Source organism: Prorops nasuta, unplaced genomic scaffold (genome assembly GCF_024137725.1).
Source record: "Prorops nasuta isolate Cenicafe-Biocafe unplaced genomic scaffold, Cenicafe_Pnas_1.2 PNAS00013, whole genome shotgun sequence".
NCBI lineage: Eukaryota > Metazoa > Arthropoda > Insecta > Hymenoptera > Bethylidae > Prorops > Prorops nasuta.
The window spans coordinates 3118447-3140601 of record NW_027116810.1 but is presented as its reverse complement, the minus strand read 5'-3'; the positions used below and the strand labels follow the sequence as shown (position 1 = coordinate 3140601).

At 35.7% G+C, this 22155-nt stretch overlaps 1 protein-coding gene across 1 annotated transcript in view; it reads left to right on the top strand.

Annotated features, from left to right (window-relative positions):
• LOC136778025 (opioid-binding protein/cell adhesion molecule-like) overlaps nucleotides 1-22155 on the top strand; it is a 1000824-nt gene that overhangs the window by 920867 nt on the left and 57802 nt on the right. The gene's annotated exons all lie outside the window — the stretch shown is intronic.

The following is a 22155-nucleotide window of genomic DNA, read 5'->3' as shown; positions in this document are numbered from 1 at the left end:
CCCATGGTAGAGTTGATACAGTACCTTGTACAATATAGCGCTTATCATCATGTGGACTGAGAGAAATTTTTTGCTGTACAATTGAATAAACATTATGCAATTTTGAACGAATTAAATTTTGATTATGGATATGAACAGTAAAATTTTGTAAGCAGTCTCTATAATCTTCAAACGTTATTTTTCTAGCGATAACGCAACTCTTAACGCCCTTAGCTTTTTTAAAAATTTTATCTTGTATTTTAAATGTATACATTTTCGATCTCAGCCCAATAAACTCAGTCATAACTCTCCCGTTATTCTCATCTTTCATCAAACCAGGCACTTTTTTATTTACTAGAGGTAAATTATACTGGTTATTAGGCGAATAATCACTAGTATCGAATCTTGAAAGATTTTCTCTCATGATCGTGTAAATGTCATCGCATTCGATACTGTATATCAAACTATCTGTATCGGTATACAATGCTCTACATTTACTACCAAACGTTGGAAGCATATATTCATAATGGAATTCGTATAAACATGTTTTTGAAATATCTAGAATACTCATACCTACATATATAGGTTTATCAAATTTCGCCGTTAATTTTTTTAATTCTATCGCAACCAAATTTTCGTTGAATATGGCGCTACTGTGAAAATTTGGTTGGGATATCAATGCTTCTGCTCCATATCTTCCTTCCCACTTACTAACTAGCCTCACATCAACTCTATTTCTTACATTTTCCATCGTCTTACCGAACACTGCATTGTTCATTAGTTTGAAAAGATTTTTCTCAAACTCATTTTTAGATGCAGCTCGCAAACGTGTGTTTAAGTCTATATATTTGTTTAGCCAGGCAGATTGCTGGAATCTTAATCCGCGATGGATACGTTTCAGTACCATTCCATGACGAATACATTGTTGTAAAGCCCGATAATGTATAACATAACGCTCCTTATTTTCGACAGTTGCAAGTAGCTTCTTCTGTCGTGCTCCGGGCGGAGCCTCACGTACCGGACAAAATGGCAAGTCAGAGTGATTATCATGAAGTACGCTTGGATACTCCAAGTCTACCTCTAAAATAAAACCCTCAGATGAATCTATAGGTATGCTAGAGATATCAAAGTTGTTAGTATCTTCCATCCAGCGAAATCCATGAGTAGGTAGAGCTTGACACATTGCCCATCCGTATAGATTATTTACATCATAGTACATTAAATATTTGCTTGGTTTTGTTGAGTCATAATCATTCATATACCGATTGTTTGCTTTTTCATAGCGGTGAGAGCACTGACTCAAACCACCACGTATTCCGCGTTCTACGAAAAGCAACATTTCAACATCAGTGAAAAGTTCCAATTTTATTCTAGTACATTTAAGCATTGCATCCCAAGTGAAGCCTGGGAGTGTAAAATAATGTGCAGGATCCAAATTATAATTTTCCATGCAGCTATCGCGAAAATTTTCAAAACCGTCTGTCAGTAATAATACGTCAGTTTTTAAATAGAGATCGCTGTACTCCCCAAGTGTTTGTATTTGAAAATTGATCCATACCTCCTTAGCATGATTATATGCCTCTTCACTAATATCACTGTCAGTTAATTTGTTATAGAATAACTTGCGAGGCGGTAAAGCATTTTCTTCCAGACGATTCAGATTATCTACGTAATCATAAGGAAAAATACCTTTTCTTGTTAGTAGATTAAATTGTTCCGTATTTAAATTCGAAAATTCTGACTCTAAGTTTTGCAATTGAGATCTCTCCAAGTATGAGCTCAATTTGTCTAAACTTGATGCAAGAAATTTAAATGAATCAATAAATCTGAGCTGAATATTATATTTCCGTATGTATTTTGTAAATGAAATATACTTTTCCTTATGTACAGGTAGCAGGTATACTGAACCCTCATACATGTTAGCGATCGCATTGAAGATGAAATGTGCATCGTAATTAGATAAATTATGAAAAATTACTGGAATAACGTGCGAATCTTTATAGTTTAAATTACAATTGTTGTGAGAGGGTCCTCTATATTTACCTGTTAAATGATCATGATCGCGAACACGTATTTGATTTGGAAGAAATGGCTTTTTACATATATGACAGTCGGGATCATTGTTATGACGAAAATTTTCGCTAATACTTAGCGTTCTCATAGGCACTACAGTCTTTAGTTTTTCGCTCGCTATGCTAGCAATTTTATCGAGTTCTCGCACAAACCATTCTATACACTCGAGTCCACGATATGATTTATAGGTTGAGAGCGATGAATCACGAACGCTTTTAAAATAATATCCTACACTAAAGGGTAAATGTTTTTGATAAATACTACTATTACCGCTCGTTTCATTCACTTTCTCTAATAAACATTCAATGTCTGCATATACGACGAATGGGATCCTCTCATTGTTCTTGTCATTTTTAAAGGACACCCAACGGTCCTCTTCAGGTAGCAGTATACGGACGTTTATATTGAGCTGACTGCAATCACGTTTATGAGATTGAAGTTTATCCTCATTGAAGAAATAGTGTAAACATCTAAGAGAAAAATCATATTAGTATATAAACATTAAATAAAATTATATTAAAATATAAACAGTATAACATACCGATTACAAATAAGATGAGATTGTTTTTTTCGAGTCAGTTGTTTCTTTAGCAAGCGAGAAAGATTCGTGATACATAAAAAATGTGCTGCACCTTGATGTTCGAGAAGAAGAAGATTCGCATGTCTCGATTTCTCACATTTTGTGAGTTGAAGAGGTGCAATAATTTTATTCTCCTGCCCTTCCTGCTCATCCACCATGGTGAAAACATTAATCGACACATCATTATCTTCTTCAAATTTAGGTATCTGCCTTAATGTGGTTGGAAATGTTATACTTCTGACGTTGAAAACAGATTTAAAATGGGGGTATGAAGATTGTCGTTGTGGGTTTTTAGTTGAAATAGTCGGATAGAGTGCAGCCGTTACAGCCCATGCAAAACATGTATTATCATCACTCTGTATGTTTATCACTGCATGTTTGTTCTTAATATATTTTGGAAGGTCGATTCCACAGTCTGCATGTAGTGGATTATAGTGATTAATATTCACAATTAAATTTAATATTTTTTCCAAAGCCCACCCACTATCACGCTCTTGAAATTCACCTAATTTTGTTAAAATTTTATCTATGACGTTTGTTTTATACCAATCACTAAAAGTATCAGTCTTGAATAAAATCACATTTTTTGTGGAAATATGTTTGATATCACTAATTTCCTTGCAAATAAATTGTCCGTTGAATACCATATTTATCTTAACAGCGCTTACTTTACTGAATACTTTGTTCATGTAGGATTGCAGCATTTCTGATGCTGCCAATAGAAATTCATGTGGTTCGATATAATTAGTGTTTACTATCATACCACTACACATTCGACTTTTAAATGATGAATCAAGATCTTTCCAAATAAGCTTTTCCGCATTAATGCCCGCTCCAATTGAATTTTTATTTTTCGCCGCATGGAGAAGTAACTTTCGAATACATTTTATTTCTGCAAGATTTTTCTGTATAGCATCTGGAGTTGCATTCCGGTTGGATTCTCTCAAATCTCGAATATAATCACGACACTTGCAAACCCACTCGCGATAATCATGCTGAGTTCTTAAATCGGGATTCTTAAGAGCGTGATTTGAAGAATAACTTTTTTCTCTTGCTGCTCTGATTAATCGGCACTGTATCTGAGCAATTTCCGTAAATATTTTCTGCCTTGCCCCTATACGTGCATTGCGGCTAGCAACTCTCAATTTTTTAATGTAATCGCGACAATCACGTACCCACTCACGATATTCATCCTGGCTACTTAAAACTCTATTTAGAAGCGACATCGTAGTTCTTTCCGTTTAAATGATCAGCGTGAAACTAATGAAAAATCTTAGATGGAGAACCCTTCAAATAATCAGTCTCCGAGACACTTCAGTAACATAAATACTTTACGGATCAGGTTTCGCGTTGAAGTAAAAAGAATGCATTCAAGTTTAAAATATACATATATTCTAGATTTTTGATTCATACATATATTTCATATAATATACATTTCTCAGTGCGCATATACCTTCATGATTCATGCAAATAGGAAGTTGTGAATTATATAAACCATCTTCTAAATTATAATTTCCCCACACATATTCATCTACATTACTAATTTCTAAATCACAAATACTCTTTAACCAATTTAACTTTTCCACCCCTTTTACAAAAACCGTATCCTCATATACATATTTTTTTATAATATCTTTATATTTATAATATGGTGAAAAACCATCCATCCAATTTAAGCCATGATGTTTGAAAAAGATTGAACTGAAAAAGAAATTCCTTATTCATTGAAAATAATAATTCGTTGTTTTTTATAAAATATACTTACTCTGTTTTCTTTCTCTCCTCTACACTTAACCAAGTATGTGGAAAGGGGGGTGAAAATAAAATATGATGCACTTTTAGTTCTTGTAAAACTGCAAATTCTTTAACTATAAATGTCTTATCCATTAAATGGAATCCTTGAAAATCGACGAACGTTGGGATCATCATGTTAGCGTTTTTAATACTAAATTTATTACACTTTGCCTTTATTTTAAATATATTCTTTTTTTGTTTCTCTAAAGTTTTCCCCTTCTCTTCAAACCAAGTATTTCAATTCTCCCACTATCCTTAACTATTCACTCTTTGGACCAATGGTGTATCTAAGAGTGTCTGGTTAGTCACCTCCCACCACAGATCAAATTTTTCACATCCCTTACAGCATTTAAAAAATCTTGAGAAGCGTGTAGGGTAGTCTTCAGTTCAGTTTAAGCCACAGAATCTTCAGCTCAGTTTTAGTCACAGAATCTTCAGGTACTCTGACATTATGCATCATTTAAGAGATATCACGCACATAATAGATGTGGATGGATTTATCGTTAATAAGAAGATAGTGTACAAAGAAGTGGCTATTAAAAATATATACTCTAACTTAACACATTATGGTGCGTTTAAAGTTTGTGGATCAATGAACACTTTAAGTATTGCTGACCGGAAAACTGCATCTTTTGTGTTTAATAATGTGCACGGAATTGCATATGGAAATACGGGAAATGAAAGATATTCACAAAATGAAATATATGATTTTCTAAAAATCATTGAATGTGACAGTGTGCAACCAGTGGTTGCATATAAAGGTGGACACTTCGAACATGACTTATTAAATATAATGAATATTAATAATGTCAATTTAGAAAATTTTAATTGTCCAAAATTCGATTGCTTAATTGAATATATAAAAACAGACATTATTCCTTGTGAGCTGCATAAAATTAAAATTACGCGAAAAACACAAAAGCCTATCCACTGTGTGAAACAGGAGGTAGATGTTTTCGCAAAGTGGGTGCGGAAACAAATAAAAGGTAAATATTAAAAATTAAGTTCGCAATTTACTTGATATTAATAAATTTTTTTATGTTTCAGAAGCTGTTATTAGCTGAATGGGCTAAATATTATTGTATATTCGTTTTTATATAAGTTTCAATTGTATTAGTTTTTTATATAAGTTTCATGTTCGTTTTTAATTATATGATAAATGTTATTTAATAGTCTCTTTCTTTTCCCCTACTCCTATTTCCCTTAATTTAATCCGTAAAAGAAAAAAGAAAAAAGAAAAAAATTAAAAAAGCACTTTATAATTGTTACTAACTCATAAAAGAAAAAAATCTACCTAGTGCTCATTGTTTAAGGAAAAATGTGAAATCAAGTTAAATGGCGGGTCTATAGTAGGAAAATAGTGGGAGGGTCTAAGATAAGTATGTGGGGGGAGAAAAGAGCCTCCGAGGGCAGGTCTAAGAAAAAAAATGGCAGTCCGTAAGATGCTGAGGACCCCCCTAGCGGTGTAGCTGTTCCCCGTAATTTTCGTGATCGCCACCTAGTGGAGAAAATTGGAACTTTTTCCTCCACTAACTAAAATACAAAAAAAAGTTATCTGGGTAACTGTCAGGATAACTAACCATCCGGGCCCTAGGGTGATGGGAGAGGGGTAACCCTTAGGGAACTAGTGGACCCGTAGGATAACTAACCATCCGGACCCTAGTGACATGGGAGAGGGGGTAAGCCTTAGAGAACTAGTGGACCCGTAGGATAATTAACCATCCGGGCCCTAGGCTGATGGGAGAGGGGTGAGAGACTCTAAGAGAGAAAGAGAGGGTGAGAGGGATCTCTCTCTCTCTCTCTCTCTCACTCCCCATAGCCAAAGCATTTCCTCCGCACACCCGCACCCTCCTCATCACCCAATAAACCCTAGCTCTTAAGAAGACACTTCCCCCCGCACACCCGCACCCCCCTCACCACCATGTCACAGGAACCCAAGACACTTCCCCCGCACACCCGCACTCCCCTCACTACCGTGTCACAGGAAAACCCAAGACACTTCCCCCCGCACACCCGCACTCCCCTCACCACCGTGTCACAGGAAAACCCAAAACACTTCCCCCCGCACACCCGCACTCCCCTCACCACCGTGTCACAGGAACCCCCTAGCTACCACTACTCCTCCTAATATTAAATTAGCCGATGCACAGTTTCACCTACCGCTTCTAGTAGATCTACTGATAGGAGCAGGAGCCACACTATCCTCATTATCAATCGGTCAAATCAACCTATCACCAAACCAACGAGACCTATATTTGCAAAGACGCGGTTCGGATGGGTGATAGCAGGGGACACAACAACAAAACAGAAAGCCAAGGAAACATGCTTTAACACATGCAATCTAGAAAATGAATTAAGTAAGTTTTGGCACATTGAAGAATTGTTTCACGAAAAAATTAGGTCTAAGGAAGAAATTGATTGCGAAGATTATTTTATAAAACACGTACAACGTGACGACCACGGAAGATATATCGTTCGGCTGGCCTTCCGTGACAATCGTGCAACATTAGGAGATTCATACAACATTGCGGTAAAAAGATTATTGAATTTAGAGAAAAAATTCACTGTCAATAACGATTTAAAAACGCAATACTCGGAAATTTTGGAGGAATACATTAACTTAAACCATATGTCAGTCGTTTCAAACGATAAAGTCGAACAGGGTTACGTTATGCCACATCATGCAATACAAAAAGATACTTCAAACACCACGAAAATGAGAATCGTCTTTGATGCATCGGCCAAATCAGACAACGGTGTGTCCCTAAACGATGTATTGATGATCGGTCCTACCATACAACCCAAATTATTTTCTCACTTAATAAGATTTCGTACGTACAAGTATGTAGTCACAGGTGATATAGAGAAAATGTATCGCCAAATCTTAGTTCATAAGGATGACAGGCGGTTTCAACAAATTCTTTGGCGACAAGACAATAAAATTCACAAATTTCAATTAAATACATTGACTTTCGGGGTAGCGTCCTCTCCATTTCTTGCCATACGAACTTTGCATAAATTGGCGGAAGACGAGCAAGAAACATTCCCAAGAGCTTCAGAAATATTAACCTCACATTTATATGTGGACGATTTGTTAACGGGTGCTGAAACCATAGAAGATGCTCGGGCCATTAGAATGGAAATTACTCAATTATTACAAAGAGGCGGATTTAATATAAGGCAATGGGCCGCCAATGAACAACGAATTATAAGAGATTTGCCGGATGAACAGGTACACGCCAGTTGTACTGTCGAATTAGATCATTCAATAAAAACATTAGGTATGCAATGGGACGCGAAAACGGACATAATCCGATATTCGGCACAAAAATACGATATAGAAATTACATATACAAAGTGAGATATTTTATCAAGTATCGCAAAAATATTCGATCCATTAGGGTTATTAGGTGCAATCCTCCTTTATGCCAAGAAAATATTACAAGATATTTGGCGAAGCGGCGTAATTGGGATGAATCCATTCGTCAGTCCATATCATCCGATTGGCGCTAGAATTTATAAAACAATTACCCGCGATTGAGCAAATTTCTTTTGACCGAAGGATAACGCTAGATAATTGTCAAAACGTTCAAATCCACGGGTTTTGTGACGCAAGCAATCGCGGATACGGTGCATGTTTATTTATTCGGTCCTGCGACAAAAGTGAAAGGGTTCTAATACGATTACTATGTGCCAAATCGCGTGTAGCTCTCGTAAAGCCAATGACCATTCCGCGTTTAGAATTGTGTGGTGCATTGTTGCTTTCACGTCTTTATAATGAGATAAAGGATATAATAAGTATCTTTGTGATAAAATGCGTGTTTTGGACCGATTCCACCATTGTGCTTAATTGGTTAAGAATGTCACCTAATCTATTGAAAGTATACGTAGCCACACGGACTACGGAAATCCAAGAATTGTCAAATGGCATTTGTTGGCGGCATGTAAGAAGCAACGACAATCCTGCAGACGCTCTGTCGCGTGATCAATTACCGTTTGATTTATTGCACAATCAAACTTAGAAAGAGGGGCCACCATGGCCAAAGGGGCCAGAGAACGAATGGCCACAAGAAAATCTAGTTGAACAAGAGGTTCCTGAAATACGAAAAAACATATGCCTAAGTGTTAGGACTGATGATCTGCATCCGTTTGATAAATTCTCTTCATTTTCAAAATTGCGACGAATCATTGCCTACTGCTTGCGCTTTATTCCCAAATATAGGAAGAAGGGCGATTTGCAAATGGAAGAAATTTGTAGAGATGAACTAACAATATTAAAACATTTACAAAGTTTAGAGTTCGCAAAGGAAATAAAGAATTTGAGATCAAATAATTAGGTAACCTCTTCAAATAGACTCGATAATTTAAACCCGTTTCTGGACGAAAATGGAATCTTACGGGTAGGCGGTAGACTAGAAAATTCAAAATTAACATTTCACCAGAAACACCCAATCTTATTACCTGGCAGAAACCGCATAACGGACCAGATTATTAGGGAAACTCACGAAAAGAATTTCCACACAAGCATGCGAATAACACTCGGGATTATACGACAAAAATTGTGGTTGATGGACAGTCGTAATCAAGTAAGAAGGGTCATCAAATCGTGCGTGCGTTGTTTTCGTCATATCGCGGATTCGGTTAGGTACAAAATGGCAAACTTACCCGAGGTTAGAATCAACGAAGCCTTCCCATTCGCTAACACAGGTATAGATTATTGTGGTCCATTATTCATCAAGGAAAAGAAATTCAGAAACAGAGGTAGCGTCAAAGTTTACATTTGTGTATTTGTATGCATGGTAGTAAAGGCGATCCATCTCGAGGTGGTTACAGACTTATCTTCAGATGAATTCCTAGCGGCATTGAGACGCTTTATCGCCAGGCGTGGGTTACCTTCGAATATCTACTCCGATAATGGCAGTAACTTTGTAGGGGCGAACAACAAATTAAAGGAATTATACCTTTTATTGAATTCCGAAGATCACAAAAAGAAAGTGCATAATTTCTTAAGTGAGAATTGTATAAAATGGCATTTCATACCGCCCATATCACCACATTTCGGGGGACTATGGGAATCGTCCGTCAAATTATTTAAACACCATTTTCGTAGGGTGGTAGGCGACACTTTATTCACACTAGAAGAACTACAAACATTTACTGTCGATGTTGAAGGCATCCTGAATTCCAGACCGATTATTCCGCTATCAGCGGATCCAAACGATATGTTAGCATTGACCCCCGCACACTATCTAATTGGTCGACCTATAACCACTCTTCCGTCCGAGAATGTTTCTTGTGTTCCAGCGAACCGACTGTCAGATTGGCAGCATATCTGCAAAGTGAGGCAAGACTTTTGGGCTAGATGGAACCTCGAATATATTCATGAGCTTCAGAAACGTCAAAAATGGCTTAAGGACGGAACTGACATTAAGGAAGGAACTTTGGTCATCATCAAAGAGAAAAATCAACCCTGCTCATATAGGTCTATGGGCAAAATCATCAAAACTCATCCAGGACGTGAAGGAATGACTAGAGTAGTCACGTTGAAAAGTACAAGAGGAGATGAGCAACGACCAGTCAAATTAATCTGTCCTTTACCTATCAATCAATAATTATGATCTTTATTTAAATATTTGTTGTTAATCGGCGTTGTAATTTCACAAAAACTGTTTTTGTATGTATTTATTGTCACATGGGCTGCACATGTCAAACAAACGTGATTGATCGGTATCCCTCTCAAGGGGGGAGTCTGTTACGAACCAAAACTAATAATTCAAGCAAAATTAGTTGGCCAACTACAAATTACTATAATTATCCATATAAGAATTCGAATATCAAGAGGGTAAAGCCCTCTATGAGCTAAGGTATAATATACACACTATGTCAACCCTACTCTTCCCTTAACGTTCAGCCCAAGTCGGGCACGAACGATGAGACTCGGCCAGATTCGGATGAGGCACTCGAAGGGAGAGGGAAATAAGTCCTACTCACTCGATATTAATCCATCGACAACCGATCACGCGATTAGCTAAGCAGTCAGAACAAATGAAATAAAGCCTAATTAAAATCACAGAGTGATAGTTTATTCATCATCTGAAAAAAGGGAAAAACACTGTGCGCAGGGAGAAAAAAAATTCTACATGGAAATTGGGACACAGATAACCTAAAAGAAATTACAGAAGCTTAGAATTAGATATCAAACGAATTCCCCTTGTAAATTTTTATTTGCAGAGCTTTCAGCAGTTGAAGAAATGTTTCGTATATCCAGTTTGTCTTCCGCGCAGGATTTAAAAAGTAGATAGCAGCAAAATCGCGCATATGAAAAATCTGAAAAAATTCACATTTTTTACACTAATGTCTAACAATTGAATCTGCTCTGCCAGTTTTTTGTTACACGGCAATTTCTGTATTCAACAAATGCAGAAGTAGTTCGTTCATATATTGATCGCCAAATTTGGGCAAAATTAGCACTGTAATAAAAATTTGACAAATGGAGATTGTTAACTAAACATTGTGGAAGGTCTGTTAAGTTTTCCAGATTTTTTATATGCACGGTTTTCACAACAGCGAGATTTCTCTGTAGCGCGGTCGATCGAGCTCCGCGGGACTTGTCTTCAATTGGTAGTATAGACGGCACGCCCGCGCAACCGGAAAAAATACTACGGTTTAAACCGCGCATATGAAAAATCTGAAAAAATTCACAGATGTCCACTAATGTCTAACAATCGAATCCGCTCTGCCAGTTTTTTGTTACACGGCTATTTCTGTATTCAGCACATGCATAAGTAGCTCTTTCATACGTTGACCGCCAATTTTCGATAAAGTTAACACTGTAACAAAAATGTGACAAATATCAGATTGTTAATTAAACATTGTAAAAGGTCTGTAAATTTTTGCAGATTTTTCAATCACGGGGAATTCGTAGAATAATTTCAGTTTGTCTTGAAAGCGCGGGGATTGTTTCTTTGCGTTAAAGCTGGGTAATAGACGCGTATTTTTTTTTACTTGTGTATTCTTTTAATATAAAAGTATAGTTGAACCTATATTTAAATAAATCATTGATTTGCAAGCACCTTACAAAATTCAAAAGTGGGATAAAGGATCTAACTGTACAAAAATGAGTTTAACGTTATCTGTAGCAGAATTGAAGGGGAAATTACGCAGTCTTAAGGGGATGCATCGAGCACTAAAAATTACCGGCAGCCCCACTGGTCGTGCACTAGTGCTATGGCGCGGCTCAAAAGTTAATAACCGATCAGCCGTGCAGGGAAAAATGACTACTGCGAGACGGCTCAGCCAGCTGAACGCGCGACCCCCCCCCCCCTTCCCACCCTTATTCTTACAACGACAGATTGAACTGTTCGTCCTTTAGTAGTGTGACAATTTACTAGCTTACAGTTTGTATAAATTTTCGGCACATCGCATGTAGGCATGTGGTGTAGAATAATGTTGATTGTGAAGTTTCTTGAGTGGCAGTGTTCAGTAAATTAAAATAAATAAAATAAGTTAATAAATTGTGTGATATAGTTCACTTTAATTTTTGGTAACAGCCTGTTGATTGTCATAAAAACTAGTGACAAGAAAAGATGAGAAATATCCGATGAGATGAAATGAGAATTATGAAGGTTATAACACAAAATGACGTAGCGAAGAAAGATTATGTAATTACAGAGCTTATAAGTGTTTTCGTTTCTCTGGTGAATTGTTCTGATGGAGAAGATTGTGTCTATTATTGTTTTGTGATTAGTAAAATATTTGCACGTGCAATGGATGTTGCTAAAAGCATCTACAGACTAAATTTCCTTCCAAAGGATTGAAACATTACTTCGGTTGGTATAAAAGAGCTGTAAGAGCTATTTCATTGCCTTATTCAAGTAAAGGTTATTATGCTTTATTTGTAAGTAAAGCAAAAGGAGTTTATTGATGTGGAATCTTGACATGTAGCTTGATAAACTAATATACCTTATGGTGGGCTTGTTGTACTGGATTGCTCACAAACTTTGATTCCTTTCAGTATACCGATGGAAATATTATGGTACTTATAACAATATGCTAATGAAAAATGCATTGAAAATTCTTATAAGTACCATAATATTTCCATCGGTATACTGAAAGGAATCAAAGTTTGTGAGCAATCCAGTACAGCAAGCCCACCGTAAGGTATATTAGTTTATCAAACTACATGTTAAGATTCCACACCAATAAACTCCTTTTGCTTTACTTACAAATAAAGAGTAATAACCTTTACTTGAATAAGGCAATGAAATAGGTCTTACAGCTCTTTTATACCAACCAAAGTAATGTTTCAAACCTTTGGAAGGAAATTTAGTCTGTAGATGCTTTTAGCAACATCCATTGCACGTGCAAACATTTTCTTAATCACAAAACTTTAATAGATACAATCTTCACCATCAAAACAACTCTCCAGAGAAACGACAACACTTATAAGCTCTGTAATTACATAATCTTTCTTCGCTATGTCATTTTGTGTTATAACCTTCATAATACTCATTTCATCTCATCGGATATTTCTCATCCTTTCTTGTCACTAGTTTTTATGACAATCAATAGGCTGTTACCAAAAATTAAAATGAACTATTTCACAATTTATTTAGTTATTTTATTTACTTGGATTTACTGGACACTGTACCACTCAATAAATATCTATAATCAAGAATTATTCCACATGCCTAAATGCGGTGTGCCAAAAGTTTATACAAACTGTATAGCAAGTGTCACCCTACCATTTTATGTAAAATATGCTCTAATGTTTCTCATTTATTTATTTCCCATTTTTTTTTTTTAGTATGAAATTTAGGTGGGGATCTTTTGAAATAGTAGTAGTTTCAACCTGGGATTTAATTATTTGGGTGTCGCAGAAGACAGCCATGCCAAAATCAGCGGATACAAATTGTATTTGGAAATAGACAACTTTAAAATTTTTTAAAATTATTAATGTAAGAGTTACATAAAATTATGTTTAGCCAAGGGTTAATATAAATTGCTATTCAGATCGGTAAAAATTGATTCCATCAAAACAAATGTATAAGTTTTCTTGGAGATTTGATAATAATAATAATAAAATTTTAATAGCTATCACCAGTATTCTTTGAGTTACATCTAAATTTTTTGGGTCTAAATTCTCTAGGTTTCATAGCCTAAATAAATTGGTTTTAATAATATTAATATGAGGAAAAGTTATTAGAATGTTTGTATCAATATTATCCGCTCTACACAAGAAAGATATTATACATTTTTTAATAAAATCAATATTTACGGAACTGCATAGCAATTTCTGCGGACTCTAGATCTAATCATAATGTTACGTAATTTTGTTAAAAATGTTAAAAAGTTGCAGTACAGATTTCTATGGCTACATACAATATATCTATCCACAGGTTTCGGTTTCACCAAAGATCCCCTGTATAATTATTTTCAATACAATCAAAAATAATTTCACGAAACAACGTATTCCTTCACGAAGGAAGCATTCAATGACTCCATTACTATGATGAAGGCCGATCTATGCGTTGTTTATATAATTACCTCTAGAGCTTCATATCTCCAAAACTAAAAAGAACTATAGGATTTGTTTTGTATCACAGAGGGTGGCAAATAGAAGAGATATCAATTAGATCCATATTACCTTTCCGAAAGAATTTTTTATTTCGATCTAAAAAGGTAATAAGCACAAAACTGAAATAGTTAATTTACGGAGATATAATGTCGGTGAAATTTCGAACGTTCAATGAACGTTTTTAAAAAAGAATTTTTTGAACTTTTCCGGAAGATGGAAATTTCCCAAAAATATAAACTGAATTTTTCTATTGTACCATTATATGGAAAATTCCCCTAAAATGGTGCAAAAAACATTACTTTAATTCAATAATCGATTGTGAGAAACAAATTGGAAGCAAGATAAAAAATGCCTTCGCTATAAAAATTTTTCTTATGCAAAAAAAACAATTTTCATAATGATATTGGATCGTTCTCATGGATCAAATTTGTTGTTTGCATTGTCTATTATCGAAGAAACAAGATGCAGAAAATAAATGGTATGCAACCGAAATAACTCGCATTATTCAACCGAAGTAGTGTTTACTATAATTTTTGAGCAATTTTTTATCAACAAGAAAACTATATAAACATAATTTTCTTACATAAAAAATAGATTTTATTTTATTTAAGGAGCATTTTTCATTTCGCATCGAATTTTCTTTTCCTACTCGATTACTGAAATGAAGTAGTGTTTAGAATTTTTTGGGGGAAATTTCCATCTTCCGGAGCAGTTCGAAAAATTGTTTCTTAAAAACGTTCATTGAACTTTCGAAATTTCACCGACATGGAGATGTACGTATACGAAGCCAGGAATTACAGATAGAACAATAGATTCTGAGAACAAACTCTTATTTCATTTTTACATATTGTTCATAATCGAGTAAAATAACAATATATTTAGCCCATTAATCTAGAAATAAAATAGTTATGCAGCTCGCTAAATATAAATAATATATAACAATTTCATAAGAGTTGCTTGTAGATATGATAATTTTGATAAAAAAGGCCAATAACTTCTTTCGATATTGTTAGTATTTTTTAATTTACATTACATTTTTCAGTCTACATTCGTTAGGTCAATAGCTTGCAGAAATTTGTATATAACTAATAAAATATGAATAATATCAGAAAAGAAGAATAATTTTTTATACATATGATACTAAGCATTAAAAACTTTTATGAATTTAAATTGATATTTTTCGAGTTACCGAACAGTACATACAGCTAACACACTGTGCTATAAAACTTTATAAATATCAATGAAATGAAGAAAATTCATAATTAAATTTCAGTGGTTGGTATCACACATATATCACAATAAAATATTATTTTATTTTTGTTTACACATTATTCATATTTCATGAATCACATAACACTCTCTGTAATCTAATGATGTAACGAAAGTAGACTTCAAAATATTTCAATGTCATTTGAAAACTACTAACAACATAAAAGAAAATTATTGAATGTTTATTAATGACTACTCTCATATCTAAAGTTTTCATAAACTGCTACTTTGCCAATATAGGTCATACCTATTTTTCATACTAATATTTTTAGAGGAAAAGGACGAACAGTTCAAAATTACTTACCTATTGATTTATATTTTGATATCCCCTTCGTATTTTCATAAACTTCGTCTGAAATGAAACATATTTTATGAAAAATTGTAGCGTTTATGCCAAAATATTAAATATTATCAGGCATCGAACGGCTATAAATGAAGTTCTGGCATGACCAAAGTTTTATTAACTAAAAGTTAGACTTCCACTACGCTTCAAGGAAAAGGAAGGGTGTGTAGTGTCTATGCCCAAGCATCAAATGCTTTTAGGCATCGAACAGCTACCAAGGAAGATCTGGCATGACCAAACTTTTATTAAATAAAAGTTAGTCTTCCACTACGCTTCGAGGAAGGAGGAAGGGTATGTAGCGTCTATGCCCAAGCATCAAATACTTTTAGGCGTCGAATAGCTACCGAGGAAGACCTGGCATGAACAAACTTTCTTTAACAAAAAGTTTAACTTCCACTATGCTTACTGAAATGAATTTCATTATGTTTATAAAATAAGCCCCATCCCCGCTTATTTCCGTGTGACGTATCCATTTAGTTGTCTCTTCGTGTGTAATTTATAGCCGAAATAATGAGCATTTATGACAAACCAAAAGAATAACAATAAAACAAAATGAGCTTTATCCAACTTCATTCTATTGGAAATTCCCTTATTTTATTACAACGAATTATTTCTATGAAATGATTTCGCATAAGAGTAACATCATTGGAAAATCGTCGTTTGCTTGGATCACTTCCCAGAACAATCGTTGCGGCAAAAGCACTGGCATAAATACCGCAACTAAATGCATCTGGCTGAACGTGTACCCTAGGAAAAATTATATTATATATATTTACAGAAGGGTAACGCAATTCGATATATTTTCTCTCTTGTGCTGTTAGCTTTTCATATGTACATGACGGTAAACTATCGTATACATGCAGCTTACAGCCATCGTGGAAAATACACCGCCAGTGATTAGAGCAATTTCCGCCGATAATTTGAATACTCATAGAGCTTCGACTAGGTTCAATTAATCAAGGGACACGGTAGTGTCTCGCAGGCAAGTACATATTCGCATGTCCAAGCAAAAGTGTCACCTCTGGCGGCAACTTATCGAAGCTATGAAACATATAATAAGCAGACGAAACTGTCAACTGACAAAACTAACAACGCTACATAAAATTTAAGATTCTAGATCCTTCTTCAAACGGTCGACTGCCACCGTTAATATATTTGATCAATTCAAAAATCTCTAAAATTGCATTTGCCATTTTGTTTGTTTATTAATTTTTACTATCGATTTTACAATCACATAATGCATGTTTGAATTTGCCACCACAATCCACGTCACCTTATTATATGTTTCAACCACGCCGGAAACGCCATCTCATGGGACTTGGACATGCGAATAAAAGTACCGCCGACGCTACCGTGTAACTTATACAGCAAGTTTTGCCGTCCCAATTATTAAACCGATTTATTTCCGTGAATGATCCATTGTCATGATTTAACTAAAGCTTTTCCTAAACTGGTTTTGAATAAGCTTTCATTTGAGACCATAAACATGAAAATCAGTTCATGCAATCTAGAGATCTCATATAATGTTAGCTATACCACAAAAAACAGACTTCGCCTGTAAAAAAAGGCGGCAAGTACATAAACCATTCAGCATAAATAATATAGTAAAATTATCCAATTAAAAAAAGTAGTGAAATCCAAATATTAGGCAAGTGTATTTTTTCCCCTTAGCAAAAGTTAAATTTTTGAAAAAAAAAAAGGAACAACTAAGTTACTTGCCGGGCCCGTAATGTCCATGCACAGTGGGAAATTGAATCGTGTGTGAGATTCAGCTATAGCGTAGTACAGCAAATTTCATGTTAAAATACAGAGTGAAGTTAGCCGAACCACAGACGATTCTATTTCTCACTGTGCATGGACATTACGGGCCCGGCAAGTAACTTAGTTGTTCCCTTTTTTTTTTCAAAAATTTAACTTTTGCTAAGGTGAAAAAATACACTTGCCTAATATTTGGATTTCACTACTTTTTTTAATTGGATAAGTTTACTATTTTATTTATGCTAGATGATTTATGTACTTTGTAATGGATTCTTCTACCACGATGGGCTGATCGTGATAGCTATCTTCCTATTACCTTCGGCCGTCCTTACATTCGGTACTTTCAGGGCGCCAGTTGGTCGTGTGGGTGACCAACAACCCATCGCTAACATAGGGGCTTTACCCCGCCATTCCAATCGCATGCATTCCCCAATGGGCTGATTGGTAGTGCATAGAGGACGGTACGGAAGCCTGGTTTGCTCAGTGTGCTAGGTCGTGGAGAGAGGGGAGGGTTCCTTACAGGTAGCCCGAGCTTTGGGACAATAGACACACTCTCCCACCCACCCACTCACACATGTGAGGGGAGGTGAGGAGACGAGAACATTATCGAGATCTTTTCTCATAGGGGACTGTCAGGGTGGTGCATCCCCGCAATGCCCAAGTCCGCGGTGCCATGCGCGTTGCCATGGACTTAGCGGCGGCACCCGGCATGCAGCAGAAACCTACCATACCTGCACAGGTCCCTTATGCATCGATAGCATACAGTGTGTTCGTTGCGTAGGGAGCAAGCTCACCTCACGCACACGGACACACTCATCGGTGAGCCGGTGTGGTGTACCTCCGCCTTGCGCGACGTCCCAGGCCCGACTCACTCTCTTATTTCCCCCTCCTCAGGGGACTAGAGAATTCGCCTTTCGCAGGGAGTCCCTGTGCCCACTTCTCCTCGTCTCAAGCCACCAAGTTACTTGGCACAGCCCTGCCTTGCTCGCTTGGTCGGCTTGGACTCTTAAGTGGAGCGCCGGTCTTTTCATCCGGTCTTCTGACGGTCCACAGGGATGTTCCTAGACGGTACTTCCTGTCCACTCGGAAACCTATGCACCGAGTCGGTAATGTAGGGTTTGAAATAACCACTTCTAGTCGTTAGCTTCTCTTTAATTTCTTTATTAAATCCGGTATCTTGATACGTAACGAGAGAACCTCGTTACAACTTGCCGCCTTTTTTTACAGGCGAAGTCTGTTTTTTGTGGGTTCACTATACGCGATATATAATACACTTTGAGTTTCAAAATTTGATGTTTCTCTTATGACTCTCAAAAATCTGTCTAATGATTGATCGTTCAATTCTTCAGTCGTTGGTAAAACATTCCTCGCAATTTCTTTCAAAGAACAACTTGCTGTATCGAGAAATTCCCTTCTGCGTTTTTTACAGGCATCATCAGCCTCAAATTTACCAATTTCTACAATACAGCAGTAGTCTTCATGTTCTTCATCAACGATTGAAGAATTGTAATCAACGCAAGTATTAGTTGGACAATTTTCGAGTGCGTTTTCATCTGTTTTCCTTCATTTTGTTGTTTTGCTTTTTATTATTTTTAATTTGCGCTTTTTCCTTAGCTTCTAGGATATAAAATGGATCACGAATTTTCATGCTTCTATTATAACGGCTATCTAAAATTTCTGGAAGCAAGCAGTATTCATAAAATCTTACTAACTTTACTTCCATCTGTTACTGCCAGAATTCGTCGTCTCTGTTCACGCGAATTGTGACATTACTTTTAGGTATTCATACAGTGAACAAGCAATATTGTCGTTGAGTTACGTGAAGCTGATCTTGTACCTGATAATAATAATTGTGACGTTTATTTAATTCTCTATTATTTTTCTTATTATTAAAAATACGTCGAAGGTTAGGTACAGTTTCAATAGCATCTTCCGCAGTCAAATCTTTTGCGATAAACGGGCATTTTATTTCTACTAGCCCGTCATCATCAATGAGACCATCGGGTGAATCGCCGAGATAAATAAGTTTGTTATCAATAAATAAACCACATTTTACAATCGTTTTATTTATTTGTTTTTCCAGGCATTCTCTCGCTTTTTCTTCATTATGGCGACCATACTCTAAAACAGCATTATCAAAAATTGGAGGATATAAAATTTGCTTTACCATATTAGCGCAAGATGTTGTCTCACGCATATGGCAAATTACACCAAAATTCGATGCTGTCAGCATTTCTCTTCTGGTTGACGTCCATAAGTCAGACAGAACCTGATCTCTCGCCTCTCGTTCTATATCGATCAACTTCATTTGATTATCCTTTAATTTTTCAAAATGAGATTCCCGAAGAATATTTAGTACCTCAGATGAGATATCAAGTTTTTTCGATTGAAGACCATAATATGCATTTTGACCGGTAGAGATATAATCCTTTTTCCGAATTCGACCTTTCTCCGAACGCATAATTTTGGTTTGCAAAACTTTCTTTTGACGGCGCTTCACCAATGATGTTATTGCGGAAGGAACTTGCTTCGACAAACCTTTATAATCTTGCTTGTTGTACTGCAGGACAGCTGCACTTACGCGAGCATTGTACAAACCTCGCGAGCAGAAATGTATTCGTTTTCCTCCAATTTTCTTAAAAATAATGGAGTTAAACGATTCGACTGCGTTGTTCGTAGCATTCAATATTAAACTCGCTGAATGAGCACTCAGATATCTGACAGCATTATATACTTTATCATAAAGGCCGTGACAGTTTAAAAGTGGGACGTAATTTTCTCCAGTGTCACACTCGCTATTGTAAATACGAGCAGAACATCTGACGTGCTCACCAAAGATATGCTTTGGGATATTTAAAATATCCCTTTGCAATTCTTTTTCTTTAAGTAATTGAGAGCTATTTTCTTGACGACGCAATGCGATTGCTTTTACGATAGCTTTACGAATTTTACATTGATTTTTAGAAACAATATTTCTTATTTCGTAAAAGCCACGATTCTTTTTGCCTTCTTCCGGCTGAGCCTTCTCAGAAATAATTCTCAATTTCTTACTTAAATTACGGAGCAAATGGTTCGTGCACTCAATTTTTTGCACTTGCACCTTTTGCTCCCGATAAGGATTATTATCACGAATTGATTTGTGAACATTACTGTCACCATCAGCGATAAATGTTCTATAAATCAATCCGTGCATTTCGATGCTTCTTTGAAAACCCTCCACTATGGCGTCAGCTTCCATCTTGGCAGAGTTTTCAGCGCGATCGAAATTTTTGTAACAATTATGTGGTCGATGTTGGTCGTCGGATGACATTCCTCTTCTAATATCGCATATAGCGCAAAACTTATTGCGAACACCTACAAAGAGGACTTTTTTCGTACGGTAACCTATTATCGCTCCGACTCCTGATAAGGAATTATAATTTGTACCATACGATCTTTTCATCCAACTTCCATCCACGATCACAGTAATCACTCGAATACCGTTGAGAATGTCAGTATTATCTACAGCTAATTTCTTTTCTGGTTTTGCAGCTTCTTTCATTTCATTTAGGGCTGCTTCAATGAAATTCTCAACGATATCATTCATATATTTATTATATGAACTTTGGGACATTCTTCGAACGTTCAATGAAGCTAAGAACTCCTCCAGCTGGTAGAATCCTATGCCACTAGTAATACTACCAGCTACAGCAGCTTCATTCAACGGCATGTGAAATTCGTTATTTGGTTCCGACCAAATATTTGTTTTAAAGTGACACGTGTCACATTCAAAAAATATATGCGTTAGGAGGCCATGTCGTATCATCTTTACTATTTTCCAATTCTGAAAACGACATTCATTTCCTGTTAGATGATTACAATAAGATTTTTGTATTTCATCATACAGAAAATTAATATCTACGATTTGTCGTCCTTCGCAAATATTTTCCGTTTCGATGCAATTCTGGCTAACGTTTTCTTCCGTTGAACCAGCAATTGCATCGCTTACCTCGGAGCTATTACTGAATAGAAGGTTCGATGTACTAGCAGAACTGTACATTGAATCCACGGCAGTTAGATCACCCACTTTTTTAACAGAGTTCTCAAAACCGTCCTGGTCATTATTTACAGTCTGCTCAGACAGCTCCTTCTTCCTTGCGGCTCGCGTCTTCAGCAGTCTCCGCTTTACAGGTATCCTTCTCGATGGAGTTATGGATTTCTGTCTCATTTCTGCTAAAATAAAAGGTTTTTAATGTTAATATATTGTAAATTAATAAATATCTTAAGTATTGATTGTACGTCTTATATTTCTGAAACGATAATGCATTGTTATATTTTAGTATCAACAATGATGCATGAATTGCAAACAAAATAAATGACACAATTGTAAGGGCAGTGTACACAAATTTATAGACTTTATTCCACGCGCACGTACTAAATCTGCGTATATTATTTCTATTTTACATAAATAGTTCAATTTATTTTCACTAAAAATATACAGGATGTCCTATGAACAATAATCATGCATAAAACAGTGAGAAGGCCTTACAATTTTAAATAGAAAACTCTTATAAAATTGTTAATTATTGTTAATTAAGGAGTAACGTAAAATTAAATGTGGACCAAAAATCCACATCAATTTTTATGCCCTTCGGTAAATACTAAAAGTATTATAAAAATTCTTTACATTATTTTATTATATTACTTATTTGAAAAGAAACTATATTTTTTAATTTTGTACGGTTCTCATCAATCTTACAATATTACAGTTTAACCGTTTAAGACAGGACGGACATATTTTTA